Below are 6177 nucleotides of genomic sequence, written 5' to 3' on the forward strand. Positions count from 1 at the left end.
GAAGCTCCACTTTTCTATATGCCATGGCCTCATGGATACTTCCTGGTCCCTCCCCCGTTCTAATGAAGTGGTAGATTTTGTCTAAGTAGTCTTTCATGTCTGGTAAAGTAATCAAATAGTCTGCAACGCGTCTTAAACGTATTGAGTATATCAGCATTGTGCCCTCACCTGGTACTGGATCGTATATACAATCAGTGAGGGACTGTCTAAGTGTTGCTAATGTCGCTGGTTTTGGCGTGTGTTGTAGTGCTAAATCTCGTAGTGTTCGTTTCATTGGTGGTGGGGTGTGCTGTATGCTAGAGGGCCCCCCTCCCGATGCTCCTAGACTTGGGTCGCCTTTGCTTGAGTCGGCTTTTACTGCCAGCGCCGCCGCTGGTAATGCGGGTTGGTCTTGTACTACGAGTGGTTGCGGGTGAAAAGGATTTGTAGGGAAGGTGGCAGGAGCATTGACCGGATTGGGAGGAGGTTCTTCATTTACATATTCTGGAGCAGAGTCGTCTAAATAGGAGGAAAAGAAAATGTCCGCTGCGGTCTGTTTATGATTACGGAGTTTAGTCGGGATCAGTGGTGGCGGCAAGTTACTGGGCATTTCCGGGGTCACTCTAGGTAGGCCCTCGGCGAGGAGGGGATACATGCCTTTAATAAGGGCATTTCTTTGTCTGTCTAATTGTTCTGCCTTAACCCGTTCACCTTCTTCTTTTAGCTCTTTTTCTTTGGCCTTTTCTGATGCTTCTCTACTTCTCTCTGCTTTGTGCATTTCTTTCTCTGTTCTTCTATGCGCTTCTTTACACCACAACTCTATGGCATCTTTCTGGGATTGTCTAGCTTTCTTTTTCCACAGTGCTTCCTCTACTCTCATGATGCAATCAGCATCCCATGTCCCTGAGACAGGCCATCTATATTTCTCTTCCAGATCCTTCGTGTAGTCTACCCAGAAATCTAAGTACAGTATGGCATCTAAGCCATGCTTGTGGTACATAAAGTGTCCAGGAGTGTCCCTAGGTGGGACGGGAACTGCCTCTTCGAGTATCCCTTTCCTGGTTCCTATCTGACGTAATTTCGAAAACAACGGCATGTTTGAACTAGTTTGAACGAAAACACAATAAGCACAATAATAGACTGTAAACAATCATTCATACCATGACATTAAAACATTAGAAACAGATACTAGCTAACACATAGAATAACACAATCCTAAAATAAACCTCGTTTCTGGATGCACTGCTAGAACAGTACAGTCATACCGGTCTCATAAAGAGACACGTCTTTACCGCATCCACTTGAATGGACGCGTCCGTACCGGATCTGTGTACCCAGACCCGTCTTGACCGGGCTCAAATAAATGAACCCGTCTATATGCGTTCCCAACAACGGTACTCACCGGGAAGCAAAACTAAAGGCCTCGGAAACTTGATACTGGACTGGACTGCTACGGCTTCTTGCTGCTACGGCTGCTGCGGCTGCTGCGCATGCGCCTCGGAACAGGTGGGCCTCGGGATACCTCGGACCTTGCTCTCTCGGCTTGGGCTCTGGTCGGGATGGTCCGCAATCCTCACCGCCTCGTGTGGATGCCTCGTCGCAGTCTCCGTCTCCTCCGTGGGCCTGAGGGAGTTAGCAGGAAATCCCGCGGATGTGCACAGAAGTAGTCCGTCACGGCTATAGAAGGGGTCAGGGGGCTGCGCTTACATCGCCGGCGCAGTGGGGAAGGGGACTAGTCCCTATTCGGGCGCCAGATTTATGTGGTAAATAAAATTACCCGGACATAATTTCTATACATTAATAAAGAATAAGGATAGCTCATAAAATGAGAGGCAGAGTCTGTGGTGTCTGAGTCAGAAAGGGCTTTATTTCAATGGCTCGAGCCAGGGGAGAATCGGGTTCCATCACCACCAAGGTTCAGGAAGGGATATCTAACGTTTATTAACATCACACAATATATATAGTAAAACCATACAATTGCAATGAATACAGTAGGCGGAACACTCCAGGCGGAGCTATTGAAAAGAGAGAGATAAGAACACATGGGCGTAAAAGAAGGCGTGTAAGAAGGCGTACACGTAGGTGTGCACTTGATGAGTCATAGGTGTGTCATAGGTGGGTGGATGCATAGAGGAGGTCTGCAGGGTCAGCAGAAACCTTTACCCTACATGTGCGCGAAACTGGTCATGACGTGAGATTGACGTGTAACTGGGGAGAGCTGGGGGGGCTGACTTTTGCACTAGTAGAGGAGTCTGGAGTCTGGGATGTCAGAACGACCTGCACCTTTAGTGCATCTGATATCTTGTGTTTGGAGGATGTATTATCTGAAGTAAAGGTCTCTCGAGTAAAGGCTGTTCATTACTAAATGCTAGTGTGCACATATATTTCTTCGTGCATTACGTGGGGGCCATGGGCCTTCTATGGCAACGGGTTCAGTAAATCACTTGCATGGAGACAGGAAGGCTAGGCCCTATGCTCTGCAGGCGGAATATGTTTACCTTTTTCACTAGACTGGAATGTGTTTTTGCGGAGGCTGAGCAGATAACTGTAGGCAAAATACCGTCTTGGCAGGCAGGCCGGGCACCTCTCGGCTGAGCAGGGAGTAAGGGAGAGGTCAGGTATGCATACCTAAACTACAGCTTTCAGAGACAGAAAAGGCTCGGAGCCTGAATTCAGGGTCTGGCTCGGCTGGGCCACAAAAACGTGTGCTTCTCGACTGTTAAACGTGTACCATGTAAATGCATTGGCAACATAGGCCACAGTGCAGAATTAACGTTTCATTCATGGAGGGCCTAATAACTGACATGCTAACATTAGACGGAAATGCAGGGACATTATTATTACAGGCACGGGAAGGGAATTACATGATAACATGGACATACATAGGGCATAGGTACATGGATAGGGTGCGAGGGGGGGACACACTGGCCACATAAAATTTCTGTTTCCTCAAACCTCTTGGACCAGGTGAAGAACGCCTCCATTTACACCAAACTGGACCTACGGGGAGCTTACCACCTAGTCAGAGTCCGAAAGGGTGACGAATGGAAGACCGCCTTCCGGACCAAGTTCGGCCTTTTCGAGTATCAGGTCATGCCTTTCGGACTCTGCAACGCCCCCCGCAGCGTTCCAGTTCTTCATCGATGAGGTGTTACGGGAATACATCGATGTCTTCTGTATTGTCTACATAGACGATATTCTGATATATTCACGGACCATCACGGAACACGTCCAACACGTACGTCCTGTCCTCCAACAGTTGGGGAAACATCGTTTGTACGTTAAGTTGGAGAAGAGCGTTTTTTCACGTTACCACTGTTGAGTTCCTTGGGCATATCATCACTCCAGCTGGCATCCAGATGGACAACAAAAAAGTGGAGGCCATCCTACAGTGGCCCACTCCGGAGTCAGTGAAAGGGGTCCAGAGATTCCTGGGGTTTTCCAATTACCATCGTCGGTTCATCATAGGCTTCTACAGGATGGTGGCTCCCAACACACGCTTGCTACGCAAAGCAGTACGCTTTTGTTGGGACCAGAAAGCAGACATCGCGTTCCAAGAATTGAAAAGGCGGTTCACCACAGCCCCTGTTCTTGTGCACCCAGACACCGAGCTGCCTTTCATCGTGGAGGCAGATGCCTCGCAGGACGCATTGGGGGACGTGTTGTCACAGAGAGACGCCAGTACAGGACAGCTACACCCTGTGGCCTTCTACTCCAAGAAGCTCCAACCCGCTGAACGCAATTACACGGTATCTGACCAGGAGCTACTGGCAATCAAGACGGCGTTCGAAGAATGGCGCCACTATCTGAAGGACGCAAAACACACCATAACCATCTACACGGACCACAGGAACCTCCAGTTCCTACGGTCAGCACGTGCTCTCACAGCCCGACAGTTATGATGGACCTTGTTCTTTAACGAGTACAACTTCACTATCACGTTCCGTCCCGGAAAAGAGAACGCCAAGGCGGACGCCCTTTCATGTCTAGAGGAAACCGACAACGTCGCTGATAACACCGAGCCTGTTTTCATCATACCTGAAAACACGCAGGACGCATTGGGGAGCATGTTGTCACAGAGAGACTCCAGTACAGGACACCTACTGTCGCAGGGATTCCGTGCTCAGACAGAACTGTGCATAGAGGCTTGGAACCTCAGTGAATTAGGGTGTGCCAAAACTCACCTTGGTACCCAAAAATCCCTTACCAGACTAGCAATCAGTGTCTCATTGGTCATCATAAACTCTCAATGCTTAGACAAACCAGAACATGAACTTAGTACATATAAACTACAAGAAAGTAACTGTGGGTCTACTCTGAAAAAAGTCTATGTAGTCTGTGTATGTCTCAGTAGAAGGTGTCTAGCATGTATACTAACAAGGCATACAACGTGTCAGCACTCTCCAGACGTTACCATGTTTTAGTTAAGTATACATGCTGTGGTGTATTTGGCCTCGCAACTACAAATCCCAGATATAGAAGGGGTGTGCTGATGTAGGCGACGCTTATCAGCACCAACAAGAGGATGGGCGTACGCCTAATGTGAATCTAAAGTCATGACGTTTTTATAAAGGGCCAATGAACACGCATTTTAGCTTTGTTGACACCACGTGTTACCACGTCAGATTATTCCGACGTAATCACGGTCCAATCAGAATGCATGCATTGGCGAACAAACATGGCCCCCCGCACTGTCCCGGTACCTCCCCAAACAGCCCGGTTGGCTGCGTGGAGTACCGACGGACAGGTGAGTGCCACAAGAAGAACTTTAGTGAGCTCGTTGCTTAATTTCTTTTGTTACTTTGCTGCAAATATGAGCTTAGTTATGTTTAACGATGGGCTCAGCAAACCGAACTTGGAGGCTATCTTGCTAGGAATAGTTTAAACCATAAGTTGGGTACCCACTTCCTGGCCTCATATTGTCTCTTTCTGCCTCAAGTGAGTACCTTTTCCTGAGATCGAGTTCATCTAGCACAATGCTTACGATAAGCAACACGCGTCACTGAAACGATTATGTAGCCTTTTCCTGTCTGGCAGTGGCAGCGTAAACTGGGCATTCACTTGTTTGCAGTGCCAGCAGACGGGGGAGACTACAACATACGGCTTACTTACAGGTATTGGGTCTATTCCTCTGTTTCGAGGGGATCGAACAAACATCTGTTGTAGGGTCTGATTTATCCCCTGTGAATAACGCCCTGAAGTACTAACTACGCAAACAGTGAGTTGAAATAATTGCACTTAAATAAGTTCAAATTATGAGCAGAGAATTATGAGACATCACACACTATCCACATATCTGTCAGCAGTTTCTTATAACCATCTTGCGGCATTTCACATTGAATGGTTTTTTGGCAACTTTATGTTGCGGATGGAGAAACCTACTCTTTATTCTGTACAATCTGGTTCAGCTGTCGCTTAATCATCACATTTTAGCACATATTTCCTTTTTCTAAATACAGTGCGGTGCCCCACAATCCTGAGCTGTAGCCAGGTGAGGAGAGGCAAGTTCCTCTTACATTTAAGGTGAGCCAGAGGTTCTACCACCAGTTTTTCGATGGTAAGAGCGGAATTATAATCCCTTGCTTTTTTTTAAAAATATTTTTTATTAAATCCCCCCCCCACATTTTTCCAATTGATCCAATACATTTTTACAGTACAAATATAACATACACATAAAGACCATCACTCGAGAGAAAGAGCAACAAAAAGTCGAACACAAAAAAACCCCCAAAAAACCAGGGAAAAAACAGATTATATCGCCTATTTCCCCCTATTCTTCCATTGCTCCATAAGAAACCAAATCCTACCCCCCAATGCCCTTGCCCTTCTGCCTTTTCTATCATAGATGGCTTTCTCCATATTGTATGTGGAGAGAAGTCTTGCTATCCATGTCTGGAATGTAGGTGCCGTCTTGTCTAGCCAGGCCCTTGCAATAATAATCCTGAGGACTGCCGTGACCATAAACAAAAATTCTGGGTATTCGGTATTATCCCCTACCCTTACCCCTAGCATTATCAGCTCATCCGTTAATTTAATCTTCAGCCCCAAGGAGCCCTCCAGAAATTCTTCGATTGCCAATTTTAATGTATAGAGTTGTGGGCATTGTGCAAACATGTGTGTAATATTAGCTCCATTTGAGTTACACCTCGGGCAGGTTATTCCAGTGCTTCCCCCCACTGGGCAATTCTAGCCGGTGTG

The sequence above is a fragment of the Lissotriton vulgaris genome, unplaced genomic scaffold, assembly GCF_964263255.1.
Source record: "Lissotriton vulgaris unplaced genomic scaffold, aLisVul1.2 SCAFFOLD_1912, whole genome shotgun sequence".
Lineage (NCBI taxonomy): Eukaryota > Metazoa > Chordata > Amphibia > Caudata > Salamandridae > Lissotriton > Lissotriton vulgaris.